This window comes from Peromyscus californicus, unplaced genomic scaffold, assembly GCF_007827085.1.
Source record: "Peromyscus californicus insignis strain IS unplaced genomic scaffold, ASM782708v3 Scaffold_14__1_contigs__length_90479793_seg_2, whole genome shotgun sequence".
In the NCBI taxonomy this organism is placed as follows: Eukaryota; Metazoa; Chordata; class Mammalia; order Rodentia; family Cricetidae; genus Peromyscus; species Peromyscus californicus.
The window spans coordinates 60,690,125-60,705,232 of record NW_026294436.1 but is presented as its reverse complement, the minus strand read 5'-3'; positions in this window follow the sequence as shown (position 1 = coordinate 60,705,232).

Here is a 15,108-nt window from a genome sequence, read left to right as displayed (position 1 = left end):
AACCCTATCTCAAAAAAACAAAACCAAAAACAGGAAAAAACAAACAAACAAGCAAAAGAGATAAAGCAAGGTTCTGAATGACTTTCCACCTTTGCCCAATGTTATACTTTTTAATGCTGGGATGTTAGTCAGCTTTCTACCACTATAACAAAGTACCTGAGATGATGAAGTTACAAATAAAAAAGGTTTGTTTGGCTCACAGTTTTGGAAGTTCTGATCCATAAAGGGTTGGTCTTACCATCTTGAGTCCATGGCAAAACATCATGACATGATGGGGGGAAAAGGCACTTGTACTTCAAGTCAGGGACCAAAGAGAGCAAAGAGGGCATTGAGTCTCCACAGACCCTTCAATGAGCACACTCCCAGTGACTTAAAGACCTGCCATTAGGCCCTGACTCTTAAAGGTTCCCCCCACACACAAAAGCACCACACTGGAGGCAAAGCCTTTGACAAATGGTTCTTCAAAGGACATTAGAGACTTCATTTCCAGGCCACATTTTGTTTCTCATCCTGAATCTCCCTGCTGATAGGACTCTAGCTTTGCTGGAGCAAGCCTCTCTCCCACACCCTGTTGTATTCCACTGAACCGTGCCCACTCTGCTGCCTGAGAGTCCGTCCTTTGAACAGGACTGCCAGGGACCTCTCCTTTGCCATATTTCTAGCAGCTCCACTACACTGGCTTCCTTCTAACCCACAGAACAGATTCTCAAAGTGGGATTGAAATCGAGCCCTGAGGTTACACTCCATCGATTTCTTTCTCATCTAATAACCATCCATCCCACCTACCCATTGCATTTCAGCTGCATCAATATTCGTTATGTTATCTAGAGAAACAATTTATGATGTCTTGCCTGGTCACTAACAAAGATGGATGAGATAAAGGCCAATTCATCAAGAGGGCAGACAAATTTGCAGGTGCACTTGGCTTCTGACCTTGGACTCTCCACTCTGTGGATGACAAATGATGATAAAATGTTTTGTATGATGCATCTCCAGTGTTTGGTGATATACAGATTCTGGACTCGGCCAGACTCATCAGTGTTCCTCTGAAAATCCCAAAGGAAATGGGAACTGAGGAGAGAACCCACAATTTTCTCTTCACCCTTCCCTTCACACCCTAACTGCCCACCCTACCCATACCCCCCAAAAAATTCTTAAAGAGGAGACTTCAGGATTTCTAGATTAGGAGTTAGAGAGATGGCTCAGTGGTTAAGAGAACTGACTGCTCTTCCAGAGGATTCTGGTTTGGTTCTCAGCACCTACACAGCAGTTTGCAATTGTCTGTAACTCCGGTTCCAGAGGATCTGACACCCTCTTCTGGCCTGCATGGGTACTGCATGTACATGGTGCACAGACACACAAGGAGGCAAAACACCCATACAACGTAAAATAAAAACAAAGATATTTAAAAATATATATTACTAGATTGTTTGTGGATTTTATACAGGAGATTTAGAAAACCCCAACTCTCAAACCAAAAGACATGTAAGACGAAATCATTCACCACTGTTGGTCAAAAGCCAAGCACCACAGTGTGGCTCTAGAGGGGTCCTGTAAAATGATCAGAGCAGTAGGCCTCGAAACCAGAGCTCTGTAGCCAGATAGCTGCCCTGCTAGAACAGAAGGACAGAGGGACACAGTCACCCGCAAGCTGCCCTTGTTGCTGTCACAGCTGGCACTGAGCATGGCCACGGCTCTGAGTCCAACTCACTCCTTTTTGTAAGTAAGAAACAGGGCCTGCACTGCCCAAGCAACGTGTTCCTATAAAACTCAAGTGACACAGCCATCCCTTGCTATCTGCCCGCAGTTGGTTCCGGGACCTCCTTCTGCATATGCCCAAGTCATAAAGTGTCATGGGGTTTACGTATGGTCCTAAATAAGGGTTACATACAGCTGGTGCCCATCCTTCCACACACTGGACCCACCGCTATGTAACTGACAGTTCCTAACACGAGTAAGTGCTGTCAGACAGCTGCTATACTGTGCTACTTACGGACCAGCAGGACAAATTGTCCCTGCTTAGTTGAAGCGTCATTTTCCCCAAATATTCTTATTTTTAAAATTTTGTTTATTTATTATTTATTTATTTGTGTGTGTGTGTGTGTGTGTGTGTGTGTGTGTGTGTGTGTGTGTGTGTGTGTGTAGAGAGAGAGTGGGGGGATTCATTCCATAAGTTCTACAACTCTAGAGAACCCTGACTAATACACTAGGGGAAAGTGGTGTCTGTCAACATGAAGCTTAGCACAGACCAGCTGTGCCCTTCCTGGCGAAAGGTTAGAATCAGAGCTACGGCCACACTGGCCCTTGACTGTTGTCCTTACTCCGTAGAGTGACCATTACAAACACGGTCTCCCCTAAAGCCCTCAAGCCACATCCTGACATCATTCTGCCTAGGGCTGACCCCCACCCGTGTTCCTGACTCTGCTCACCTTGGGTGTCCTAAGTATTTTCCCTTTTATCCCTCTGTCTTTGTCCTCATCCTCTCTACCGGCTCCTCTTCGGGAATTTAAAAAGCATTCAGGGTTTAGCCCATTCTTCGACTCCATCTTCTCTGCATCCACGGCAGCAGCATGTCTCTTTACTTTCCAGCCAACCTCCTGCAGACACACTTCCTCACCTTCCACCAGCTTCTCACCCACAGTGAGGTGGGTCTCCATGACTTCTGAAACTTCAGGCACCAGTGTCAACAAGCATTCCCTTTCCTAAATTTTATTTTCCTTAAGTTACCGGTGGTTTCAGACAGGATTCTTCTTCTAATCAGATGAAATGTTATGCTTCTCATCTCCCTTGGTCTCCACCGTACTTCGAAGCACCTAGATTTCTTCTTGTTACTGTGGCAACTTCATCTTGGGACTCTTTTCATGATGTCATTCTCATTAAGATATTGACATTGAGCCAGGCAAGGCGTTGTGTACCTGTAATCCCAAAACATCAGAGGCTGAGGCAGGAGGACCATGAGTTTGAGGCTAGATTAGTGTACAGAGTGAGACCCTGCCAAGGTCAGTCATAGTTAACAGTCAGCTTGACACAGACTAGAGTTACTTGATAAGGGAATCTACTGGTTGACAGATTGCCCAGATCAGCTTGCATCAGTCTGTAGACATGTCTGTGGGGATTGTCTTGATTGTTACTTGATGTGGGAAGACACAGCCCACTGTGGGCAGAACCACTCCCTGGTCAGATTGTCCTGGGTGTATAGGAAAGCTAGCTTAAGCACGGATGTGAGAAAGCCAACAAGCAGCATTCCTCTGTGTTTTCTGCATAGATTTCCTGCTTCGGTTCCTTCCTTCATTTCCTTCAATGATGGACTACAATTATAAGCTAAATAAACCTTTTCCTCCCCCAAGTTGCTAATGGTCATGTGACAAGTTGGTAACTTGTCACAAGAACAGAGCAAAGTTAAAACAAGGTCCTTCCCTTGTCCTCTCCTCTTCAGAAATTCTTCCAGATCTCCATGCTCTTCCTTTGAACATTTCCACTTGGACATCCCATCTTCACCCTCATCTTCCAAAGCCAGTTCCCCTCCTTTGGCAACCTGCTCCTTATCCCCAGCCCCTCCCACCTCTACCCATGTGTTTACACAGGGTCTCCAGACTGGCTGCAAATTCATGATTCTCATGCCCCAGCCTCCTGAGTGCTAGATTTACAGATATGCACATCGTATCAGGCTCCCAACTGCTTCTTACTAGTCCTCACCTTTAGTCTTTCACTTTTCAGCTAGGTAAATTCTTCATAAAGCATCTGTCTGTCTGTCTATCATCTATCTATCTATCTACATCTATTTATCCATCTATCTTTACTTATATCTCTGTCTATCACTTCTCGGCCACCATGGGGCCACCTCACTGGCCATATATTGTCTGTGAGTTGCTGTCTCATAGATCTGAAGGTTGCAGGGCAAAAGTGACTATGAACTAAAACTTTGAGCCAAAAGAGACTTTTCATCCTGTGTTTGTCTCAGTGAATTTTGTCACAGCGATGTAAAGCTATCACTACTCTCATTATTTCCTGATTTTAAAAATCCTGATGGCTGAGCTGTGGTGGCACACGCCTTTAAACCCAGCACTCAGGAGGCAGAGCCAGGGGGATCTCTGTGAGCTTGAGGCCAGCCTGGGCTACAGAGTGAGATCCAGGACAGGCACCAAAACTACACACAGAGAAACTCTGTCTTGAAAAAAAAATCCTTATAAATCTTTGTTGTTAACTTGTTAGAAATTGAGTCTTATTTTTAAATTTTGTGTTCATGTTCTTATTAATGAATCTGCATGAATTTTCTTGTCCATTAACTGCTTCATTCCATCATCCATGAATAATCTTTCCATATGCTTAGCATTTCTATGGAGCCTTAATATCTTATAAATATGCATAAGCTCTTTATATATTAATGTTATTAGCATTTGTGGTGATCACTTACCCCGTTCGTGATTTGTCTCTCCTTTCTATTTGGTTTCTTCTAATTAAAAGTTATAGAACCATAATAAAGGCTCATGTTTATAACAGTAACAGTTCAACAGGTATTTTCAACTGCCATGATGTGTGATTATCAACAGCTCCTCATGAGTTTAGTCTTTCTGATACGGAGTCAAAATTTTATACATCAAGCCCTTAAGAGCAATGCAGCCCAATATAGAATACAGGGCTAAGAATATCACTAGGACTCTAAAAGCCATGACACAGTGCCACAAAATGTGGAAGGATCATTGTACAGACAGTGGAGAGTGAGCTCAGATGTCCACTCACAGGCAGTAACCCGTAAGTGAAGCTGGGCCTCTCTCTCTCTCTCTCTCTCTCTCTCTCTCTCTCTCTCTCTCTCTCTCTCTGCCTGTCTCTCTGTGTCTCTCTCTATCTCTCTGTCTGTCTCTGTCTCTCTCTCCTTCCTGACCAGACACAGTGTGACCAGCTGCCTGAGCTCCTGACTGTCCCTCATTTCTGAAATGAGAGATGACATACTGACAATGAGATGGTAGTCTGAAACCTAAGTGAATAAAACAAACAAACAAATAAAAAAAAAGAAAACTTTACTTTAGAAACTTAATTGTTGGCATTCTTATATTTTACTACATTTATTGTGTGTGTGTGTGTCTGTGTGTGTGTATGTGTGTGTGTGTGTGTGTGTGTGTGTGTGTGTGCGCATGGGTAAGCACTGCTGCATGTGCAGTTTGTGTTTATGAAAAGGAGTTCCTAGAAATTGACTCTCTGGTCTACCACACGGGTCCCAAAGGTTAGCTCAGATCATCAGGATTAGTGGTGAGTGTCTTTACCCACTGAGCCATCTGGCTGGCCCAGACTGTCTTATTTTAAAAGACAACTTTTCCTTGCTAGGCATAGTGGCACATGCTTGTAATCCCAGCATGCCATGTGGGAGCTGAGGCAAGATTTCAAGGTTAAACTGAGCTGTTTAAAAAGAATCTGTGAGCTGGGCACATGGTTTTTATCCCAGCACTTGGGAGGCAGAGGCAGGCGGATCTCTGTGAGTTTGAGGCCAGCCTGGTCTACTGAGCAATTTCCAGGGAGCTACATAGAGAAATTCTGCCTCAAAATAAACAAAAACAAACAAACAAACAAAAACAAACAAAAGGAATCTGTATCAAAGAGGGGGGAATAAGAGAGATTTGATGCATGTTTGCGAACAAATCACTAGATCTTCTTTATTAATTTGAAAAGACCTGTTGTACTGTGATAATTTCAGCTTGTGTGTTAAATTCTTATCAAAGATGGAAGATTGCTTTCATGTGCTCAAATTCAGGCATCCAGTATCATCAATAATGAGAGATTGGATTGACCTTTAAGTGACCAGGGTTCATTACTAATATGGTGATTACTATTATTTGTTAACTTGGCAGAATCTAGGGTCACCTAGAAAACAAACTCCAACACGTCTGTGAGTTTTTAGACTGTGTAACGGAGGTGAAAGGTCCACCCTAGTGTGCATGGCACATTCCACGAGCTGGCGTTCCTAATGAAAGCAGGCTGAGCACCAGCATTCTGCTTCCCCGCTGTGCATGCACGATGACCCGAAGCCTTAAGCTCCTACCACCGTGATTCCCCCGCCACCATGGACTGTTTCTCGAACTGTAAAGCCAAAATAAGCCTGTCCTTCTTTAAGTTGCTTGTGTTGGGTGTTTTGACCCAACAAGAAAAGGATCTAACACAGCTGAGTTCCCGACTGTCACGGTGTGCCACTCTGGGCACTCACTTTGTTTCTGTGTGCACCGAGTTATTTTGTCAAACAAAGCGATGATTAAATGAGATAACGTTAGAGGGGCAGATAGTGTTTGCTCACTGTTCCCTCCCATCGCCGCCACTTTGCCAAAGCTAGATGTGCACACCAACATGACAGGGCTGGACCAGATGATTTCTTCCTCTTTAATCACAGTCTAACCCTGAACAACTGAAACCAGCACAGATGGCCCTCAGTAAATGAGGGAGGAGGTTGCATCCTAACAGATCTGTCACAAGCTGGAACTATGGTTAATACACTAAAGCTACTGAACACTGGCCCAGCATGTGCTCCAGTGGAGAGTAGGCTGTTTCATCCCCAGGTCCCACATGACAGACGGAGAGAACTAACTGACTCCCACAAGTTCACACTCACAACACAGACATTCACACATGCACAAGCGCATGTGCGCACACACACATGGTTTTATTATTTGTACTAATAAAAATAAGTGCATACCACAAGTACAGGAACAATCTGATGGGATGTAGACAAGATTCTCCAGGTGACTGCAGAATGGACTGTGTGGGCCTTGAGTGAGAAATAGTGAGGTCACTGGGGAGACTCATCCAGAGAGAAAGCATCTGTACATAGACTTAGGGCCCAAAGCCACTGCAGTAGTGGCCCTTCCAAACTCCTACAGTGACAAAGTCTTCCTGGGTGAAATAGAAGGCACATGAGTCTGTGCTGTCTTTAGCTGTGTTATAGTCGCAGGCAGACATTAACACCGAGGAAACCACATGGGGCCTTCCCACATGCAGAGGTTCTTAGGTTAAAGTCCCAAGAAATTTCAGCAGCCATATGGCTAAGGAGATGGACGGGAGAGTCCAGAGGTAGCAGGTGAGGTTGGGGCAGCTAGAGGAGGTATGGTGTCAGCAGCAGTAGGTGAGGTAGCAGGTGTCCAGGGGTACATGGGCCCCCCGTAGCATGTCCATCCTCCTGAAAGCAAGGGGAGGTGGGTGTGTCGGTCTACCTGTAGCTGCTTGAGAGGTTGAGTCAGGAGAATCACTCAAACTCAGAGTTCAAGACCATCCTGACAACATGATGAGATCCTTTCTCAAAAAAAAAAAAAAATGTAGACTATGAGGTCTAGAGAAATAGCTCAGCAGATAAGAGCACTTACTGCTCTTGGAGAAGGCCTGAGCTTGGTTCCCAGCACCCATGCTGGACAGCTCATAAGGGCCTGTAACTCCAGCTCCAAGGGATTAGACACCCTCTCTTGGCAACCAAGGATGTGGTGGGTTAAATGAGAATGGCCCCCAAAGGTTATATATTTGAATGTTTGGATCCCAGTTGGTAGAACTGTTTGGGAAGGACTGGGAGGTGTGGCTTTGTTGGAGGAGGTGTGTTATTGGGGATGGGCTTTGACACTTCAAAAGCTCACACCTGGCCCAGTCTTGCATTCTCTCTGCATCATGCTTGTGGATCAGATATAAGCTCTCAGCTACTGCTCCAGCACCTGCCTGATGCCATGCTTCCCACCATAGTGATCATGAAACTGTAAGCAAATTGTAAGTATGTTAGATGCTTTCTTCTATAAATTGCCTTGGTCATATGTCTCTTCACAGAAATAGAAAGGTAGCCGGGTGGTGGTGGTGGTGGTGGCAGCGGCAGCGGCGGCGGCACACGCCTTTAATCTCAGCACTCGGGAGGCAGAGGCAGGCAGATCTCTGTGAGTCCGAGGCCAGCCTGGGCTACAGAGTGAGTTCCAGGACAGGTTCCAAAGCTACACAGAGAAACCCTATCTTGGAAAACCAAAAAAAAAAAAAAAAAGAAAGAAAGAAAAGAAAAGAAATAGAAAAGTAACTAAAGGCAAAGGGAACTCACACACACACACACACACACACACATATATAAGTATAAAAAATAAAATAGCAATGTGAATGATAACAACTTTATAACAACACCATAAAACATTTATTACATATGTGCATATAAATAATAGAAAAAAAAATGGGTCTTAACTCTGAGGATGGCATTGCTGAAATTGTGCCGAACTCATTTCAGAGAAATCCCCTATTTTACTTCCCTTAATTTTCACATACTTAGAAATGCAAATGGTAGTGAAGAGCAGAGTAGGACATGGTGGCACACATCTGTAATCTCCAGTGGTGGGGAAGATGAGGCAGGAGAGTCAGGAACTTGAAGACTTGAAGATAGCTTGGACTGCAAAGGAAGGAAGGAAGGAAGGAAGGAAGGAAGCAAGGAAGGAAGGAAGCAAGGAAGCAAGGAAGCAAGGAAGGAAGGAAGGGAAGAAGGAAGGAAGCAAGGAAGGAAGGAATGAAGGAACGAAGGAAGGACGTAAGGAAGGAAGGAAAGGAGGAAGCCAATAGGAAAGACATCATATGATTATTACATTATCAATTCCAAAGCCAACCACTAGTGACTTGAGCCTTTGCCTGTGCGTCCTCTCCCCTTTACAAATGAGTAATTAAAAGTAGACCTTAATAGGGAAGAAGAGCCTAACCAAAGTGCTTTGTCTGCTTACGGGCCACAGGAACCCAACCCCAGTGAAGTCCCGAGTCACAGCTCAGGAACTCACTGTTGAGCATCAAGTGCGGTGTGACATCTAGTGGTGAGAGATGCGAGTTTCATTTCCCCCTCCAGTTTATCCGTAAGCAGAAAGTGTTCCCCAAGGCCAAAAAGCATTGAGCCAGGACTGCCTGTAAACTGGCACACTAAGTGCCGAGGTGGGAGACTCAGTGACGAAAATGTGCTGCCTGTGCTTCCTTTGGAACTTGCAGACCTGACAGAAGGCAGAGAGAACAGTCTGTCACTTTTCAACTCCAGGCAGACACTGAAGTACACGTTAACTCCACCTCCTAGCAGGTTTTTAGCCACTGACAGAAATGATGGAGGCCTGGGCTGGAGGAGGAGATTCAGGGTCCATCAGCAAGTGAGAGACTGGAGATCTGAGGGTGGGTGACACACAGGAACACTTAGTGAGTACAGGATAGTTCAGTATATATTTCCTACTAATAAAAAAAATTATTAAATTCAAAATGCCAAAGTCAGCCCAGTGAGTATTTATGGATACATGTCTGTAAGCCCAGCACTTGGAAGGTTGAGGCAGGAGAATTACAAGTTTGAGGCTGGGCTACATAGTGGGACCTTGTCTCCAAAGAAAGAAAGAAAAGCAAGCCAAACCAAAGTGGAGGGTCTGCAAAGGTCCCAAGGTCTACGGTAAGAAAACTTCTTGTTGAGCTAGTAAACGCACACTTCAGAGCTGGCAAGGTGGTTCAGAGCTTGTTAAGACAGCCAGGCAAGGCCGGGCAGTGGTGGTGCATGCCTTAAATTCCAGCCCTCAGGAGGCAGAGGCAGGCGGATCTCTGTGAGTTTGAGACCAGTCTGGTCTACAGAGCTAGATCCAGGACAGGCGCCAAAACTACACAGAGAAACCCTGTCTCACACACACAAAAAAAAAGACAGCCAGGCAAACTGAACTCAATCCCAAGAAATGATATAAAAGTGGAAGAAGAGAAAAAAAGCTCCACAAAGTTGTCCTCCGACCTCCACATGCATGATGTGCATGCTCACCCACACACTTACATTAAGCATATACACAGTAATAACAAATATTTTTTAAAGATGTGCTTTACTATGGCTGAAAAGTACTCTAAATGGAGTGTCTGGAAAATGTCTCATAGTCTCAGAGATGCTTACTAAGTAGTAAAACAAGAAACAGGGCCTGACAGAAACTACTGACTGAGATAGACAGTATGTGAAAAGGACAGGAGAGCCATGCAGTACTGCATTCACAGAAAACGTCCACGGTACATGAGAGGGCAGTGCACAAGGAAAACATGAAATACCTGAGCTCATTCGTACCTAGAAAGGAAGTGCAGAGGCTGTGCAGGAAGGGGGGGCTGGCTTCATCTTTGCCAGTTTGGCTGTAGGTAATGCTAAAGATTCCTTGTGTGTGGTGTATGCATGTGGGTACTGTGGTGATATTTTATTTGTGATGAAATGTGATGTTTTATTTGTATTTTAATAAATAAAGTTGCCTAGAGATCAGAGGTCAAATAGCCATTAAGCAGAAGTCCAGTGGTGGTAGCCCACGCCCTTAATCCGATCACATGGCAGGCAGAGAGTCTCTGTGTGGTCAAGGACACAGCCAAGTGTGGTGACATGAGCCTTTAATCCCAGTACCAACCATAGAGACCTGTATTGACAGGCAGTGATGAGGAAGTCATGTGGCTGGGCTTAGAGCCAGTGAGAAGGCAGAAGAGGAAGTCTATAAAAGCGCAGGTTAAGCAGGAAGAGGTCTCTCTCTGGGAAAGCTAATGCTGGTGGTAAGCTAAGGCTAGTCGTGGCTATTGCTCTGATCTCTTTGGCTATTTCCTCTGTGTTTGGCTCTGTGTTTCTTATTTACTAAGACTGTTTAGAATTTCGTTTACAGTGTACGTGTGTGTATGTGTGTGTATGTGCATGTGTGAGTGGAGGGGTGTGTATGAGTACGTTGTGGTGTGTGTGTGTGTGTGTGTGTGTGTACACCAGAGGTATCTCCTTTTTTATTTTCCACCTGACTGACTGACTGATTGATTGATTGATTGATTGATTGATTGATTTTTAGACAAAGTCTCACTGTGAAGTCTTGGCTAGCCTGGAAGTCACTATGTAGGCCACGCTGACACTGAACTCATAGAGATCCACCTTCCTCTTCCTTCTGAGTGCTGGACTGAAGACATGCCCACATGCCTGGTTTCCCCCCTTTTTTTTCAAGACAGGGTTTCCCTGTGTAGCTCTGAATGTCTTGGAACTCACTTTGTAGACCAGGCTGGCCTCGAACTCACAGAGATCTGCCTGCCTCTGTGTCCTGAGTGCTGGGATTAAAAGCATGGGCCACCACTGCCCACTCCCATTTTTTTTTTTTAACAGTCTCTCACTGAACCTGGAGCTGGAGCTTGTTTTATTGTTGTTGTTTGTTTTCTTTTTCACTAGCCTAGCTGGCCAGGAAGTTCCCCCTCCATCCCTACCAGTCTCTCTCCCCCCTTACCCCCATACCCAGAGCAGAGGTTACAAGTACACACTTGCTGTGCCAGTGTTTTCGGTGAACACTGGGGATCCAAACTCAGGTGCTCAGGCAACACATACTTTACTACAGAGTCATCTCCCAGCCTGATGATACAGATTTCTTGGTGAACTTTGCCTTGTGGTTTGGGGGGTGTTGTTGTTGTCTTATATTATGTTACTGTTATTACTGTTGTTTAAGATGATGTGGTAGTTTGAATGTAACTGGCCCCCATAAGCTCATAGGGAAAGGCACTGTTAGGTGGTGTGGCCTTTTTGGAGGAAGTGTGGCACTGTGGAGATGGGCTTTGAGGTCTCCTGTGCTCAAGCTATGCCCAGTGTGGTATTCTGTTTACTTCCTGTTGCCTGTGGATCAAGGTGTAGAACTCTCAGCTCCTTCTCCAGCACCATGTCTGCCTGCATGCTGCCATGTTTCACCATGACAGATAATGGACTAAACCTCTGAACTGTATGTAAGCCATCCAATTAAATGTTTTCCTTTGTAAGAGTTGCCATGGTCATGGTGTCTCTTCACAACAATAGAAACCCTAACACACACACAGAAGGGGTCTCCTATATCTCAGGCTGGTCACGAACTCACAATGTAGCCAGGAATTATCTTTAATGCATAATCTTCCTGCCTTCATCCCCCAGGTACCAGGATTATAGCCATGTAGCACCATGTTAGACCCTAACGTGTTCTTGTGAGCTGATTCAAATTAACTTAGTAAGCCCAACATGAGGACAACAAAGGGTCGGTGTCCATGGCAACGCTGTGTTCTCTCTGTGTTCCTGTGCAGAAGTGAACTTAGTAGTCGCAGATCTGAGGACCGCTATGGTGTTTTCCTGTCATTGTTACTCAAAAGCTTCTGGTTTCAAGGTCATTCAGATTTCTAATTAAATTATTACTCACAAGTAGATTATTCTAGTCATTTAGCTTGCAAAAAGATAAAGCAGGGCTGGAGAGTGGCTCAATAGTTCGGAGCACTTGCTGCTCTTGCAGAGGGCCAGGCTTCAGCTCCCTGTACCTACGTGGCAGCTCACAATTGTCTGCAGCTCTCATTCCAGAGACACTGATGCCCTCTCCTGACCCCTCGGGCACCAAGTGTGGATGTGCTGCACATACATTCATGCAAGCAAACACTCCCAGAAATAGGATAAAATTAAATGAAAAATTAAAAATATGTAAGGCTAAGCTAAGACTTTAAAAGGATAAATTTAATGGTGAGCTGGCAGTCCTTGGGTGATTGTGAGTGCACCCTCTTCCATGGTGCCAATTTCCCAGTAATGCTCTCCACCAGCCTGGGACCATGCCCAGCTGTGCTCTTGGCCTGAGCAGCACCTCTGAGGCTTGTGAACAAACAGGCCAGTAGCTGCACAAGCGTAATCCAAACTGAGAAGAAATGGTCCCCTCCTACCTTCCCCAAGATGGGAGGTAGTGGGTCACATGTACCCCTGCATTTATCTTTCACAATTCCCACTAATTGTAGGTTGAGAATAAGCCACATCCAATCATGTTGGCTGAACCCAGGAGCACACTCAACATCAAATATGAACCTGTACCTGGAAACACCGTCACTACAGGCATTGTGCTAGGAGAGGAGACCTTCCCTGGAGTATGGTTGAAGCAAGACTGGAAGGAACTATAGCAAGAACATTCTGGGTGTGGAAATTAAACTCCAGGCCTGAAGAAGGAAGCATGGATGGGTATAGTGGGTCAGGTAGGGCCTGAGCTGGAGGAGCGGCTGAGGATGGTGAACTGTGGGCCACTGAAACTCAACTGTGAAGGGTCCTGATGAGGATCTGCACTTGACTTTGGGTATGAGGAGTCAAAGTTAAGATTTTACAAAATGAGATTTGTCTTCCTTTCTCTATCCTTCCTTTTACTGTTCCAGGGAAGGTTTTTTTTTTAATTGATTACATTAGTTGGTTTATTTATTTGTTTACTTATTCACTTGGTTGGGAGGGCATGCCATGGTGTGCCTCTGGAGGTAAGAAGATGACTTGCAGGAGTCAGTTCTCTCCTTCCACTTTGTGGATGCTGAGAATTGAACTCCAGTCACCAGGACCGGGAACAAGAGCCTTTTAAATTCACTAAGCAGTCTCACCAGCTCTCCAGGAGAAATTCGGTGTAACAGCAGATAGAAGGCACGTGTCTTCTTGGCCCAGACTAAATAGGCAGGATACGTCTCAAAGATGAGAATATCTCTGAATTTCTCATTTCCTTTTTTGCTCTTAATCTCTCCTTGTCACAGAAGCTTGGAGACTCCTGATGAGCCACACATAGATGAGTGGAACATGGAATAATATCAACAATGGGGACATATTGGTGAAATTATTAAGGCCACTCCATGTAGTTAAAAGGAAAGTTTATTAGTGGCGAAACTTACAAATGAAGGGATAGGTAGGTTGCAGGGTCTGGGGAAGGTGTATCGCAGTCCAGCGGTGTTCTCTGGAGCTCTGCTATGTCAATCTCCACCGTCCACGGTCCAGGAACAAGAGAGAGCCGTGCGTCCGATCTCAGGTCTTCAGGGCCCTCCCTTGGCCCCACCTTGTAGGCGTGATAGTTACCGAAGCCTCAATGGGGGTTGGAACTTCCAGACCAAAGCTGGAATGGCTACCCACTACAGGGACAAGGGCCTTTTCTGCTTTTCATGCCTTCCCTCTCCTCATTCCTGAATTCTCTTTTACTCTCTGCATCATTCTGTACCTAAAGAGAGTGCTTTTCCAGCATGCAGGGAACCCAGGGTTTTATCTCCAGTATAACATAAGCCTAGCATGGTGGCGCACGCCTGTAATCCCCACACTCCAGAGGAGGAGGCAGGAGTAAAGGACATTCAAGGTCATCCTGGACTTCACAAAGAGTTTGAGACCAGCCTGAGCTACATGAGACTGTGTCTCAAAACTTTTTAGAGAAACACTTTAAGTAGACAACAAACAAATAGTGAAACCACAGCTATTGCCAAGGTGATACAGGAGTTAAGATGCATGTTAAGAAGCCGTGCCTGATTGCGGTGGCTCTTCAGCCCTGTGCATGTCAATCCACGCTCATGTGGAATGCTCAATCTTCGGCGTCAACACGGCAGAGTAGATCAGCCCAGGGCTCTTCTTATTCTGTGTTTTCTCTGCAGCCATTGTGACCATTCGATGGCTATGACTCACTTCAATGTAGACCCTCAACTCCACACCCTGCCAAGCCCAGCTATCACCTGACCCTTCACTGGCTTCAGTCTCACATCTCAAAGGCATGCCCATAGTCAATCTGATGCCCCACATCGGTTTGACTCTAGCCCAGTTTTCCAGATAATTGAGCATTGCTCACACAGCTGCTATAGCTATAAACCCACTAATTATGAACACGTGGCTTTCTCTCTGCTCCAAGCTGCTAATATTACCCTGTTTCCCTCTTATTTCCTTCCTAACTTTTCAAACGTGTCTAATATTTCAATCCAGATCACAACCTTCGTAAGCCAAACATCCATCTTCTCTTCCCTCATCCACTTCAGGGCTGTGCCTCCCATCTCCTCCACGTTCCTACCTGGATAGATATTTTTTTTTCAAGGTACAAATTTAACCCATTGTACTTCAACTAGGAGTCTCTCTCCAGTAGTTGCCATGGACTCACCATTGAGCAGCTGGTGGGATTCACCAGAACCCTTCAGGCATTTTTGCATGGGGTTCTCCTCTTGCATATGGAACTCGTAACTACACTGCCCCCAGCACTTCCTTGAACACACAGCATCCCTCTTTGTTCTCAGGCTCTTCCTCCTCCCTCAGCCCCACCCCCTCATATTTCTACCCTCATCACTGCCTTGTTCTGCCCATGCCTTCAGAAAACTTTCTCCCACATTCCTCTGTGTCTAAGAAATCATATTTCC